Source organism: Macaca fascicularis, chromosome 7 (genome assembly GCF_037993035.2).
Source record: "Macaca fascicularis isolate 582-1 chromosome 7, T2T-MFA8v1.1".
Taxonomy (NCBI): Eukaryota; Metazoa; Chordata; class Mammalia; order Primates; family Cercopithecidae; genus Macaca; species Macaca fascicularis.
In genome coordinates this window covers 143825344-143841772 of record NC_088381.1, presented here as the reverse complement: position 1 = coordinate 143841772, position 16429 = coordinate 143825344, and the positions used below count along the sequence as shown (strand labels likewise).

At 40.1% G+C, this 16429-nt stretch overlaps 1 protein-coding gene across 50 annotated transcripts in view; it reads right to left on the bottom strand.

The window, feature by feature from the left end:
• TTLL5 (tubulin tyrosine ligase like 5) overlaps positions 1-16429 on the bottom strand; it is a 291003-nt gene that overhangs the window by 75817 nt on the left and 198757 nt on the right. The window lies entirely within an intron of this gene.

Genomic DNA, 16429 nt, shown 5'->3' with positions numbered 1-16429 from the left:
ACACGTTTTTAAATAATGTCTCTTTCGAGGCGTGAAGTACTAGAAATAGAGCACAGAATAAAACTGTCTTGCAGCTTAACTTGATTCTTGCCCACTTCAAAACTCTGAGCTCCTCTAGAAAGTTTGCAGGCAGGAGGCAAGGGGAGGAGTCAGCGTGGCTAGGGCATGGTGAACAAATACAGAAAGATGAGGCTGCCACAGGAACCATGAGCCAGGCCTGGTTATAATCTTTAGGGCTAGTTTAGAATTCTAGCCTAGAAAAACTTTGTTGACCTAAAGATTAACATAAGATTTTACATTTGAAAGCACTTTCAAAGTAAAATTACTATACAAATGTTTGTTATATGAATACAATCGACACAAGGATATTTTTGCTCAGAGGGTAAGCCTATAAATAAATAAAGACCTAAATATCACCATCTAAACATCACAAATGCCAACATATATAATTAGGATGTAAAAGTATACTTCCTTCAAGTAGACGCTTAAAAAGTTCTTACAACTTATCTCATTAAAAATAGTCTTTTGGTGTCTCAATTTTGTTACTAGTCTTTCAATACTGCTTTCAACATGCATTGTAAAAACTTTAAATGAGAAATAATATTAAGAGAAAAATAACATCATTGACAAAATACCTAGTAATTTTTATTAAAGAAATTTCTGGCAATTGATTTCCATTTGTACATACAACATGTAAAGGACTCATGGCGAGGCATGATGAAATAATATGAGATGCTCTTAGGAAATATTCATCTTCTAGACAGAATTTGCTAGTATTATTTTTGCCCTTTATGAATTTTATTTTTTCAGATTTAAAAGATGAACTGGGTACCTTTAGTAAAATGTTAACCAACCCTTCTATACGCATGACTTAAAATGTCTCATTTTCAGGAAAATGTGTCAAAGGTCCTAGGCTAAGTAGATATGAGAGGGGGGTCCAGGGGTCTTGTGTGGAGTAAATGTGTTTGACTGAAATGCTTGACAAAGAACAAAGAGATTTCAGAGTTAAAGGGTCTGAGCACTTTCAATTGGACCAATCTGACTGAGATGTCCCCAACCTGTGTAAACCACCTGAGGGAGAAACTGAAGAGCTACAATTTTTCTCCATCTCTGATCCACAGAAGAGCAACAAAGACAAAGCCAGGTGCAGTGGCTCACGCCTGTAATCCTAGCACTTTGGGAGGCTGAGACATGTGGATCACTTGAGGTCAGGAGTTCGAGACCAGCATGGCCAACATGGCAAAACCCCGTCTTTACAAAAAATACAAAAATTAGCTACACGTGGTGGCGCACGCCTGTAGTCCCAGCAACTCAAGAGGCTGAGGTGGGAGAATCCTTTGAGCCAGGGAGGTGGAGGTTGCAATGGGTGAAGCACCACTGCACTCCAGCCTTGGTGACAGAGTGAGACCCTGTCTCAAAAAAGTGGGGGGGGAAGAGGAACAAAGACAGATCCAAGGCCGCAGGCAAAGCCAGGAAGGAAGCACTGTTGAGCGTGTACACATGGGGAGGTTTCCGGATGGTCCAAGAGAATCAAGGAGCCCTGACCCCGCTCACGCAGGCCTCCTCAGGACAAGCAACCAAAGCTTCCGGCAGGAGGCAGCCTTCTGGGACAGAGTCTACAACAAACCCTTTCTTTGCAGTTCCTGTTTCCATATTTGAGGGCCTTAAAATCTGTGCGAGAAACTCAACTGGAAGTAAAGAGGGACACAGGAACAGGCTGCCCCAGGCTTCTATTTTCACCACTACATCCTAATAATTGAGGTTAGGTGTAAGGAGTGTTTGAAAAGTGCCTCATTCAAGATGGGAAGAGACCAAAAATCAGAGTGAGGGCTGAAGAGTTCTACATTGAGCCATCCATAAAGAAATTCCCTGGGTGAGTAGTAGAGGAGGGGAAAAAAAATGTTAGTTAAGAGCTCTTGGAAATCAAAATATTCTTTATTAAATTATATATTTAATGTTGTAAGGGAACTGCCATTGAATAGAACATCTATTCAATAAATGTTGCCATGGTGACAACTATATTTTTTCAAATTCATCATTTTTCCCCCCAAATCTGGAACACGTAAATACAAATGAAATAATGAGTGAAAATAGCAGGTTCAGAACAGTTTTAGTGAGCTCCTATTTTTTTTAAAAAGAATACATACACACCATATCTATCTATCTATATATATGTACACACACACTCTCCTAGTATCTGCACAAAACAATTCAAGAAGGATACACAAAAAAACTGGTAGCCTTCAGGGAGAATTGGTTAGCTAGGGGTCCAGGTAGGAGGGAGACTAACTTTTTACTGTATATCATTTGTATCTTTTGAATTTTATACTATGTGCATATAGTTATTTATTACAAAAATAAACTGTTCAAAAGACAAAAGAAGTAATTCCGATAACATTTAAGGAGGTAATAAATTATCTGTAACTACAAATCAAGATACCCAAGTGACACCCAAGTTTTAACCAGCTGGGTATAGGATTCCTACTGGATTGGGCTAAAGAAGGAATTAACTGTTCAGCACTGGCTACAAAAGCAGATTAGGTCATCAGTGAAAGGCAGAGAGACCCAGAGTAAATGGAAAAGACATAGCTTGTGGTCAAATGTACCTCAGCTCAAATGTAGGCCTTGTCACTTAAAAGTGGGTGATCTTTTCAAGTTAACTTCTCAGCTTCAGCTTTCTCATAAGCTGTTGAAATTACTTCACCTTTAGAAGATGAGGAGCTTAATTAAAAAAAAAATTACTTCCTTGGATTTTTGGAAGTCAAATGAAGATCATGTAGGTAACCTTAGCCTAGGCATTCAATAAGAATTTCTTGAAATAAAGCAAAGACCTAGGCACACAGCAGGCACTCAACAAATGTTCCATTCCTTCCCAAACTTTCACCTACCTCAGTTCTACTGAGAAACTAAAGGAGGGAATGACGGGGAAGTCCACCTATCAGTAATCCTTGGTGAATAGTAGTTGCTTATGCATTTCTTCAACATATTTTTCCAGACTTATGACACTCACTAGTTGTGAAAGCAAATTCTTAAAACGAAAACATATGTTTAGGCTCCCCAGATCATATTTACTCAATTCTCTCTGGCAGAAATAATCTTTTCCTCTTCTGAATGCTTAGAAAAATGTATTTGTATGACTCATCACAGTACATTCGACTGTGTATTATAGCCATTTACGTGTGTACTTTTTCTCCCTTCTGGGTGATTCACACTGGAAATGGCTGAATTTATATATGATTAATTTTAGTTTCCCCTACAGTGACTAGTACAAAGATGCTTAATAAATGGGAAAAAACAAACAAACAAACAAACAAAAAAACCCAACCCCAACTATTCATCCTTGTTTAGCAAAAACTAAATTCTTACACAACAAAATAGGTAAATGTGTATTTAAATTCAGATGTAATCTTGTAAAAGGACCATTTTCTGGACTTCGAACAGTGCCTAGGGTGTTGTTTGTGTCCATCTCATACTCAACTACAAAATATGTTAGCCCTTCTGCAGATCTCCAACAAAAATAACTTCACACCTTCCTAAATGCAGAATTTGTGGTAGGACCTTAGATACTGATGTTTTATATAAGACTAGTTTTCACTTCGAACAATAAAATAAAATAATTTAGAAGAACTTACTGCCTAGGAAACTGCCACTTGCCTGGATACAACTGCTTCTTCCTTTCTTCTTAATATTACTACTCTGATTTTGTTTGGGTCATAATGTTTGCCCAGCTAAAGAAAACATATTTCTAAATCTCTCTTTTACCTAGGGATAACACATGATATACGTTCTGGACAATGAGATGGAAACAGAAGTTTCTGGTTTTGGGGAAACAGAAGTGTTTGGGAAAGCTCTTTAAAGGGCGGACTCAGCTGGTGCACATCTTGTGTCCTTCCATGTTCCCTGTTCTTCCCACCTAGAACACGGATATCTAGCAAGAGGTGGACAGGCATAGGGTGAAAGTTACTTGCTAAGGATTGCAGAGAATAAAGACAGAAGGAGCATGGGTTTCTGATGGCACCATGAAGTCTGCAAGAGCCTATTTCTAGATTTCTAACTATGTGGGAAAAAAGCCCCTCTAACTTAATTAAACTACTGGTGGGAGAGAGGGTCCTGTTACAAGCAGTCAAACGGAATCTTAACTGATACTAGAAATAATTCTCCATCTACCACAGATTCAAGCTTGCCTAAGCCTCAATACAACAAACATGTACTGCATCTCAGAAGGCAGATACTCTTTCCAAATGCAGTAAAAGGCCTCTAGGTTGTGACTTGTGGTTTGGTGATTATACTGTAATACACTGAACGGATAATGAAATGATTATAATTGCATACCATCTGAAACTCCAAAGAGTCGGTAATGTAGACAAGTCCCCAGGTGTTTCACCAAAGCCAGGGCTAAGTGGGATGGGATTAAAGCAATCAAAGCTGGTAAGAAGAAACCCAGGAACACACTCAGGCAATGTTAAAAGCAGACATAAAATGGTTGTGTGTAAACTAGCGGCAGAAATCAGCCTCTCCAGCACCCCGAGAGCCCTGTACTGGCCCCAATCCTACAGCCCCACCAACTGAATTGCTCCATCATGTGAATTGTTCTGTCCTGATATTCATTCATAAAAGGGCAGAAGAATTATATGAAGTTCTCTCTAACAATTTGTAAGAAACATGAGGTTTCAATACACAATATTAACAACAAAGGCATAGGAGCTGCACTATCATTAGTCAATGTCCTGGGAACGAGAAAGCTGTGTAAGCACTGGCCTCCACTCAAGACCTAGTCAACATACACTCAGCATATACATGACTCTTGCTTCTTTGCTGGGTGTGGGAAACAGCCATGCTACAGCAAGAAGACTCAGAGAAAAACCACAGTTTGAGGGTTGGCTTGGCCCCAGGCAAAAGACTGGAAAGGCCCTCCTTCTCCCACAACAGAAGGGTGCTCATGGGTGGGAAGGGAAAATTTCTGATGGACAGAACACAGACTGCAACTTGGAAGGTTCCGGGGAAGCAAGATCTGGGCTCTCTTACTAGAAAGATAATAGTGTTTAGACATTAAATTCTGGGAGGATTTTTTTTTTAATTCCTTCCAGAAAAACACTCCTTTTAGCCTTCACTCAGGCTTCTTGGTGATAAAGCAGAGCTGGATGCCTCTTCGTAGTGAAATAATTCTGTAAATTCATTTTTTTGAGAAAGAAGGGGGATAAAGTAGGCAAATGCTACTCTCTATTTGCGTAGGTTAATGTCTCTTTGTGACCCTTTTACTCTAATTTCAGACGAGCAAATATTTCTATGCAGTCTTCTCCCCACAGTAGATTGTGTCCCAATTTGAATAAAATTCCCATAACATATACAAAGACACTTATTGTCTGTTTCTCTCTGGAAGATAAACTATTGAGATGGTACATTTTCTTGAGCATGTAAGTTACTAATCACTCACCTTCCTACAATCAGGCCAAGACTGTTCAGAGCAAAGAACACACCCCGACTTTTATGCAACCCTGTGATGCTGTAAAAACCTTGGGGCCAAGGTGAGAATGAGAGTAACTGTTTCTATTTTGGCAAAAGTAAGCTTCCAAAAGGCCTTTGTCTCACACTGTATGGAGTTCTTGGCTGTCTTCCATTCACAATGTTTGTCAGCTGGGACAAGACTGGGGGCTGAGCAAGAGAAACAGTGCAACTTTTCTGGTGCTGTTATAAAGCACTGAGCAGTACTATGACCCTAGTAGGAATGGGGCAGCAATCCAGAAGTTGCTACTCTTCATATAGAGAGACCAAGTACACAAATACCTGAGACAGGACATGGAACTGTCAAAGACGTCGAAAGCCTTCCGACATATCCTCTCATTTCTAAAACCAATTACGAAGCTCCCCCTCCTTTAGTGAGTAGGAAAGGAGGTTCTTACTACCTCAAATGACCTACTCTTAAGGATAGAAAGACAGATGCTTACCTGGACAGAAAAATTTCGAAACTATTATTCACTAACCAACTGAGATCAGTGTGATTCTTCAGAGAGTCCCTAAACTAACTGTACTTGCCAATATTTAAGAAACAATGAAGATAATTACAACTAGATATTCAAATATACTCAAAATTGAGCTTGGACTGGTGTGTGACATGACCAGCATGGTGTAGCTATGACACAGCTGGCTAAGACTAGGGCTGCAGTTCATGACCACAAAAGCCAGTGAAACCAAATTGCCCTAAGACATCACATGGGTGACCTTCCCTCATTAGCAGTCACACCTTCATCTAGCCGCAAAACCAGTCAGACACTGATTGATGTTCTGATGCAAATTCAGACTCAGATGACCATAGATTCTGCTTTGCTTTACATTTCTTTCGTATCTCCTTCAATGCCCAGCACTGTTTGGTCACACACACATACATACAAAGGCTGACAGACTGACATTTTTCTTTTTGAAACAAATTTCTTTAATAAATGTTCATTAGAAGTGTTAAAAATGATTTATAATTCTGCTCTCAGAGGTTAGTAACCTGTTAACACTTAGATGTTTTTCTATGTATATACAAATGTATTTTCTATGTGTATGTATGTTTTTCTGTGTGCTGACAAAACATGGAATCATATGACACCTGATGTTTTGGAGCCTATTTTTATTTCACTCAAATACCTATTCTGAGCATTTTCCCCTAACTATAAAGGTAGACCTAGACTGCTGCTTTTAATGGCATTTTTCCTACTATGGTTTATTATACTTAACCAATCATCAATGCTATAAATTGACACACTGAGGTACATCTATATTTGAAGCTATGGAAATATGTAAATATGTTCACAATGATTCTTCTTTTTTTTTTTTTTTGAGATGGAGTCTCACTCTGTCACCAGGCTGGAGTGCAATGGCGTGATCTCGGCTCACTGCAACCTCCGACTTCCCGGTTCAAACAATTCTCCTGCCTCAGCCTCCCAAGTAGCTGGGATTACAGGCATGCGCCACTATGCCCAGCTAATTTTTGTATTTTTTTTAGTAGAGACGGGGTTTCACCGTGTTGGCCAGGATGGTCTCAAACTCCTGACTTTGTGATCCGTCCGCCTTGGCCTCCCAAAGTGCTGGGATTACAGGCGTGAGCCACCACACCTGGCCCACAATAGATTTTTGAGTTAAAAAAAAAATAGGCCGGGCGCGGTGGCTCACACCTGTAATCCCAGCACTTTGGGAGGCTGAGGCAGGTGGGTCATGAGGTCAGGAGATCAAGACCATTCTGGCTAACACAGTGAAACCCTGTTTCTACTAAAAATACAAAAAATTAGCCGGGCGTTGTGGTGGGCACCTGTAGTCCCGGTTACTCGGGAGGCTGAGGCAGGAGAATGGTGTGAACCCGGGAGGCGGAGCTTTCAATGAGCCGAGATCACACCACTTACACTCCAGCCTGGGTGACAGAGTAAGACTCTGTCTCAAAAAAAAAAAAAAATTGCCCCCCCATATCTTTTTATTTTTTTCTTTTTCTCCACAAATAGAAAAGCACCCCCAAAATCTTATACTTCCATTTTGAAACACCATGTGTATGTGTGCACGCACACACACACAGGCATATACATACACACACAATCAGGTTGTTACCAATTTATTTTGCTTTTTAAGAATAGTGTTGTGATAAACATCATGTTAGCTATACCTTTTCACATATGCTGGATCATTTCCTTAAAATAATTTCCTTAAAGTAAAATAGCTAGATCAGAAATCTCTTTATTCTTCTGTTTCAAAACTTTTTCATATATATTCCCAAATTGCTCTCAGGCAAGGTTGTACCAATTTATATTTCATCAGTATGTTTGAAAGGAATCAATTTACTTATCATTCCTTTGATTACTATGAGAAAAACAGCTTGCACCGGATGAAAAGCTAGCTCACAATTGATGCTAATGCTGTTTCTTGTCCTTTTTACGTTTGTAAGATATTTATGCCTTTGGACAAACATGTCAATAATCTACACAGAAATTATTCTAAAGAATAACCATTTAGGCCAGGCGTGGTGGCCCACACCTGTAATCCCAACACTTTGGGAGGCTGAGGTGGGCGGATCACGAGGTCAGGAGATCGAGACCATCCTGGCTAACACAGTGAAACCCCGTCTCTACTAAGTAATACAAAAAAATAGCTGGGCGTGGTGGCACGCACCTGTAGTCCCAACTACTCAGGAGGCTGAGGCAGGAGAATGGTGTGAACTCGGGAGGCAGAGCTTGCAGTGAGCCCAGATCGAGCCACTGCACTCCAGCCTGGGCAACACAGTGAGACTCCGTCTTAAAAAAAAAAAAATTTAATCCTAGTATTAATCATTCTTTTTATTCTTTCTTCTCATAGCTCTCTCTAGTAATTCTGAACAAATTAATTTGCATACCATATTTAATTGTTCAAGTATTAGTTTTAAAAATGTAGCTAATTAATACTTAATGAGCCTTGAGCTTCTCCTAAGATACTTTCTTTGATATCATTTTAATCAATTTCTGTTTCTGGCATGGGAGGTTTAAGTAAAATCCCCAAGTTGAAATCATAATGCTATGTATATTTACAGTTAAAAATAATACATAAGAGATATTTGCGTATCCATGTTCATTGATGTATTATTCACAATAGCCAAGATGTAAAAGGAACCTAAACGTCCATCAACGAATGAATGGAAAAAGAAAATGTGTTATGTAGTACCCACAAAAATTAAAAATAAAAAAGTAAAAAAAGAGAAAACGTGGTATGTATATGTGTACACACACACAATGAAATGCTATTCAGCCTTAAAAAAGAAGGGAATCCTGTCATATACATGGGTGAATCTTGAAGACATTATGCTAAGTAAAATAACCTAATCACAAAATCATTCCACTTAGCATGAGGTAGTGAAACTCACAGAAAGTAGAATGGTGATTGTCAGAGGCTGGATGGGAAAGAGGAAAACAGGGAGTTGTTCAACGAGTATGGTTTCAGTCATGCAACATGAAAAAGTTCTGGAGATCTGTGGTACAGTATGCATACAGTTAACAATACTATACTGTATACATAAAAATTGTTAAGAGGGTACATTTATATGTTTTCTACCTAAATGAAAAAAAAAAAGGTGATACACAATTATAAGAGCAACAAACTTTTGACTTTTTTTATTTTTGAGATGGAGTTTTGCCCTTGTTGTGCAGGCTGGAGTGCAATGGCCGCAATCTTGGCTCACCACAACCTCCGCCTCCCGCGTTCAAGTGATTCTCCTGCCTCAGCCTTCTGAGTAGCTGGGATTACAGGCATGCACCACCATGCCTGGCTAATTTTTTGTATTTTTAGTAGAGACGGGGTTTCTCCATGTTGGTCAGGCAGTTCTTGAACTCCCAACCTCAGGTGATTTGCCCGTCTCAGCCTCCCAAAGTGCTGGGATTGCAGGTGTGAGCCACCACACCTGGCCTTTTATTGGCCTTTTATTGACCTTTTACCATGGGTCTGGCATTGCTTTAAGTGCTTTATCTTATCTCATTTATCCCTCCCAATCATATGACCTGTGTCTCCTCATCACCATTTACAGAAGAAGAAACCAAGGCACAAAACATGTTAGGATATTTGTTCATAATTGAAGAGGTACTGAGTAGTAAGCTGGGATTCAAACCCATGGAGTATGATTTAAGAACCCCGCTATACTATGCTGCCTTTCTTATTTATGTTATACTGATTCCCTTTTAAAGCAAACATATCTAAAGCAAATTTATTTAAATCACATCTCTTTTCTAAAGAAACCTAGCAATGTGTCCAGTTTCCACCAGATGTATATAAAGGATAAATTTCATTCACCTTGCTCCAAGATCATTCTCTTTCTTGAGGAGGAAAGGAAAGGCTGAAAAAATATGACTGTCTGTAAACAAATGTTTGTCACTTATTGTTAAAGTGGAAGTGTGAGTATGCAGAAAGACAACCTCAAAGGATCAGCCATGACCCCAGATACAAAGCTCAACTGGCTAAAGAAAGATAGTTCTGCTTCATTTTCAATTGTGTGTTTTATCTTTCATTTGTTAGTACTTATAATAAATTATTTGTATATCAGGGCCTCATTTTCCTAATGTGTCTGTATCTTACGTGTCCTGATTACTAAAATGAAATAATTAGTCAAAGGCAATCTCTAAGTTTCCTTTACAACTTTGAGGTTATAAACATCTAACTTGTCTCTGTCTTCAAATGTATAATTTGTTTTGTTTGGCCCAGGATCTCACATGGTTGGTCTACTGTGCGTATCTTGCACAGACCTTACTGTCATGTATTCATTAAGTACTTTTCCCCTGGCTGCCACCATTTCGGATGGATGGATTGAAGTCTTTCATCATCTCACACAAAGTTACTGCTGAGAGTCCCTCATATACCTACAGACAAACAGAAACCAACCACAGGCCAAGGAGTGAGGGAAGAGAACGAAACTGGTCACCAGACGGCTGCAGCAAATTCACGGGATCACATTGCACAACAAACAAGATGAATCCTGAGCGGTTAATATGTGAACAGTTGCCTCTTCACACCCACAACCAAGCAGAGTTCTGAATCTTAATTGATTACACTGACCCTTTTTTTTTTTTTTTTTACAGATTTGTGTATACAAGAGTATATAGCAGTGCAGCAGCAATAATGCTGGAATGCCTTATCTGACTGGTAAGTGTGTAAACGAAAAAGAAAATGAAGAGTCAATTCTGTCGTGGGGGAGGACGGTAGAGTGGAAAGGGGCTTTGGAAGTCCTCTGACCTGGTATGAATATTATCTCCACAATTAGGCAGCTGTGTGATCTTGGCTAAGTTACTCAAACTCTTTGAACATGGATTTCCTCATCAGTGGAATGGAGATAAGACTACATCTGGTGCACAGGAAGCATTCACTGTATGTTCTTTTTCCTCTAAGATTCCAGAAGAATATTCCCCTAGCAGCAGCTTAGAAAGCAACATGATGATAACCAGGGGACTTATGTTACGATCAGTAATAACTTAACACAATGAACGAAAGTCAGTATTGAACAATACACTAAGACCAGACTTATATGGTATTGAAAAAGCAAGCATAGGCCGGAGGCGGTGGCTCATGCCTGTAATCCCAGCACTTTGGGAGGATGAGGAGGGCGGATCACGAGGTCAGGAGATCAAGACCATCCTGGCTAACACGGTGAGACCTCGTCTCTACTAAAAATACAAAAAATTAGCCAGGCATGGTGGCAGGCACCTGTAGTCCCAGCTACTGGGGAGGCTGAGGCAGGGGAATGGCATGAACCGGGGAGGCAGAGCTTGCAGTGAGCAGAGATCACACTACTGCACTCCAGTCTGGGTGACAGAGCAAGACTCTGTCTCAAAAAAAAAAAAAAAAAAAAGAAAAAGAAAAAGCAAGCATAGTATGAATTAAGCGTTTAACATGTCATCTGTGGTAGTCACATTTGTAGACACCTGTCACGTTTCCTGGTGGTCTTCTGAAAAACACCTATCACAGAAATAAAATTAAAATAGTATTACCAGTAACAGTGTTGAAAGGACAAAATAATAATTAGAAAACTCATTCCTATATTATTAATAACACAGAATTAATAACAACCCATACAAATGCTCCTAATACCCAAACCTCTAGAACAAATGTCAGGATACTGACATGGGTTGTTAGGTGCTAATCCTATTACTTAATAAAAGTACAAGGGAGGATAAAGTATGGGCATTTCCAAGATTGTCAAGCCCAAGAACATCTCAGTAAGATATTTCTTTCATTAAGAATTGAGGTAATTGGGATAACATCTAGGCCTAAGTTCAGGAAAACTTCTCTTTTGAGATGGTGCTTATGAATAGTAGGAGACTAGTGAAGACACCTGAGAAGAACTTTTCAAACATAGTTTCATAGAAGTCAATAAATACTTGTTGGCTAGGTATGGTGGCTCATGCCTGTAATTCCAGCACTTTGGGAGGCCGAGATGGGTGGATCACAAGGTCAAGAGTTCAAGACTAGCCTGGCCACTATGGTGAAAACCCCATCTCTACTAAAAATACAAAAATTAGCCTGGCGTGGCGGCCTGTAGTCCTAGCTACTCAGGAGGCTGAGGCAGGAGAGAATCGCTTGAACCTGGGAGGCAGAGGCTGCAGTGAGCCAAGATTGCGCCATTATACTCCAGCCTGGGCAACAGAGTGAGACTCTGTTTCAAAAAAAAAAAAAAAAAAAAAAGTACTTGTTGAATGTATAAATTGCAAGTTAAAATTTATGTAATAGTACTTATAGTTGCTGTTTATTGAATGCCTTATTAAGTAGGAGGCAGCATATAGCATAATAGCCAGGAGCTTGGATGCTGCAGGCTGACAGACCTGGGTTCAAATCCCAGTTCTACCAGTTATTGCTTATGTGACATTGAGAAAGTTACATAAATGATACTATGCTTTTTCATCTGTGAAATGAGGCTAATAAGAGGGCAGCTTTTGTAAAGATCCACTGAGATAATACAAAAAAAAAAAATGGCCACTTTGGTGCTTGACATATGGGAATATCAATATCACATCCTGAGAACTACAATCGTGATACCACACAGGTATATATCATCATCTCCAAATTAGAGATAAGGGAAATGAGGTTCTAAAAGTTTGAATAACCTGAGTCATGGACTAGATAGGGCCAAGACTTAAGCTGTGGGTTATCTGACTCCAAAGCCTGTCAAGAGTGGCCTATTTCCAAAACAACTGAATGCAGTATTATTTCATGTATTTTCTATGTATTTTCATTAAATAAGAATGAAACAGTTTGGCTTGGCAAAACCCACTAAATCAAGTGGTCCTAGGAAAATCAATAATAACTAAAAGCTAGACACTAAGTATGAGTTCCTGCTAAAAGTCAAGTGGAAAAATAAAATAGAACAAAAGAACCAACCAACCAACCAAAAAAACAAAGAAACAATAGGTTATGACATTAAGTTCTGGAGTCAATATGCTCCGGAACTTACACACACACACACACACACACACACACACACACACACACACACTCCTCCCCTCTCATGCCCCCAGTCCAATCTTCCTCTCTGATACACTATTATAAAGATGTATCAAGACACCTCCTGCATGGCTAGACTGGTCGCCTGCTCTTTGTGCCACACTGAGGAGCTAGCATGTTATTGCCGGCTGCTTGGAAAAAGACAGAGTGCCTGCTGAATTTCTCTTTCTTTCCCCTCCTCCACAACACAAACACACAGCAGCTGAAGGCTTGGCGAAACAGAATTCATTCCTGCAGGAGGAGGCAGAATTTTTTTAGACAGATGCAATGAACTTTTAAGAGCGAAATAACAAGACACGGTTCGGTTTACATGGGAATCCTTTCCACACCTGTGGGATTGCACATATACACACATAGCATTAGCAAAAAGCTTGTTACACACTGCACTCAAGATGTTACCAGCAAACTGAAAGACCTCTTGATGTGAACACTGAGCTGCTCCCAGTCCTGCCTGTTATAGGAACATTAGTTTCTGCTAGGATTATTGAATCCAGATTAGTTTGGTAAACTTGGGCATGGTGGGAAGCGAGAAGTAAAGAACAGATGGGGCAGAAGGATGAGAGAAACTTAGGATGCACAGTTTTCTCCTACCTGGAGTTATTTACTAATGTTGAAAATTAAGTCTACTAAAAATTGAAGGGGTTTGGAAAAAGACCGGAACCAGTGAAGAATTAAGATGTATTTAAAATCTCTCCTTTCTCCCATTATTGTTAAAGGAAACTTCGGCAATTCTGTGTTGGCCGTCAAAATGTCCTTAATTTTTCTGCTTTTGGGGCTCCTTTTCACTGTGGATGAGGCAGAGAAGAGAGTGGGAGGGAAGGAAGCAGGGAGTGGGTTGGGAGCAGAAGTTTAACAAAGGATCACTTTAACAGAAACTACTGAGTAATCGCTCTGTCCTGCGCCAAGAATAACATCAGCTCAATGTCTGCAATTAGAATCAGGTCAGTCGGGCCTCACAGCCAGTGCAGCCCTCCTCACAGACCCCAGCATGGAGAGCTACTCATGCTGATGTCACCAGTAGTCACTGTTGCCCAAGAAAGTCCCCGACTCAGCTGAAAGAAAAGGTTTTTTTGCCTTCTCCTTCAGGGGCAGGAAGCCAGCAGGAGAAGGAAGATGGAATTAGACAGAAGACATGTATTGGGCTGTATCAATCTGTAACAGATTTGTTTGACCTTTCCTAACTCTTGAGATTCTGTACTTCCTGCAACTATCCTGAAAATCTTTTTTTTTTTGAGACAGAGTCTCAATCTGTCATCCAGGCTGCAGTGCAGTGGCGCGATCTTGGCTCACTGCAACCTCCGCCTCCCGGGTTCAAGTGATTCTCCTGCCTCAGCCTCCTGAGTAGCTGGGATTATAGGCATGTGCTACCATGCCCGGCTAATTTTTGTATTTTTAGTAGAGACGGGGTTTCACCATATTGGTCAGGCTGGTCTCAAACTCCTGACCTCATGATCCACCCACCTCGGCCTCCCAAAGTGCTGGGATTACAGCCATGCCTGGTGCTGAAATTCATTTTTAAATGAGTTAACATGTACAGAGAACCTGGAATAGTGCTTGGAACACAGCAAGTGCTTAAGTGGTGGCCATTATTAAAACAAAAAGGGAGAACTCTGCCTATTCATTAGGTTATTCCAAACCTAATGAATCAGAAATGGGATGGAGGAACAATTGTTTTAACAAGCGCTTCAAATGGTTCTGTTACTCTAGTCTAGGGGTCTGCACACTAGGACCTACAGGCTGTTGCCTGTTTTTGTACATAAAGTTTTGTTGAAAGACAGCCACACTCATTCATTTACATATTGTTTATGGCTGTTTTCACTCTATCATGGCAGAGCTGAGTAGTTGCAACAGAGATGCTATAGCCTGCAAGGCCTAAAATATTTACTATCTGGCTATTTACAGAAAAAGTTTGCTGACCTCTGCTCTGACTTAAAACAATGTTTTTCTTTTTTTTTTTTTTTTTTTTTTTGAGGCGGAGTCTCGCTCTGTCGCCCAGGCTGGAGTGCAGTGGCGCGATCTCGGCTCACTGCAAGCTCCGCCTCCCGGGTTCCCGCCATTCTCCTGCCTCAGCCTCCCGAGTAGCTGGGACTACAGGCGCCGCCACCACGCCCGGCTAATTTTTTTGTATTTTTAGTGGAGACGGGGTTTCATTGTGTTAGCCAGGATGGTCTCGATCTCCTGACCTCGTGATCCGCCCGTCTCGGCCTCCCAAAGTGCTGGGATTACAGGCTTGAGCCACCGCGCCCGGCCAAAACAATGTTTTTCAAACTGCTGGTTTTACCATCAAGGTGTAAAAGCTCAATTTTGTCTTACTCTGTTTATTATGCCTTCTATCATATGGACTGGATCACACCAATTTTCTTATATCTCTGTTCCCGAAAACTTCTGGCATTGGCTCTGGGTGACTTTCCTCTCTCACTCCCATGTCACAGGATCAGTCTTTTGCAGGGGTGGATTAAGTGTATGACAACTGCTAGATTTATGAGTGCAGTGCTATACTGAGATGAAGATCAAAGCTCATTCCCCATGAATACTGAGAGATGTCCATTTCCAAACTCACATCTTGAATCAGAGTTTAAGCAGAAATTAACACCTTCAATAAGCTGGATATCTAAGTGTTCTGATTGGAGGGCGAAAAGAATGGAGAACTTCCTATGTATACAATGAGAGAAAGGCTGCATGAACTTTTCCCAGACATTAATAGGAGATTACTATGTTAAAGGTGCTGTTCATAAACATAATATAATATGATATAATATAAATACAAGGCCTCCTTTAACATCCTGTTCCATAAACAGGCCTCTTTTATGGATGAATGTTAGGTAAATCAGATTTCAATTCTATCCACTGCTTTCAAACAGGCAGTTAATCACACTGTTAGTTATACCAAAGGCTCCCTACGCTTTAGAAAAAGGAATCCAAAGTGCAAGGAGTTCATTAGAAAAGTACCATTGCTATCTAAAGGGTAACCCAAGGACAGAAATACAGAATACTGAGAATGTAAACCATGCTTCAATCAACAATTCAGTGACAATTATAACGGTCAGATCCAGCACAGCTAAGCTGCAAAGGCATAAAATCTAGTAGGGTTTTGCTTCCACTGTGGAATGATTCTACGTACCCTCTGAAATAAAGTACTCTAAGTTTCTACATATTCTTCCTGTTAGAATATTTAATATCTTATTTGTTATTTTATTAGTTATAAACTCTTGAAGCTAATGGAATTTAGTTACTTTAGCTCTCTCCTATAGTCCCAGAAACTTCACCCTTACTCATTTTTCCCTAAATCAGCTGTGGTTTAGAAAAACAGGTTTGGGGTGTGGGGGAGAAGAAATAAAATAATGTTATACACATATATACAATTATAATGAATGATTTTCTGTTTGCTCTCCAGGAGAACGAGAGAACTTCCTTCTTGGGAGTTCTGCCTCCTCCCTAAAACAGATAT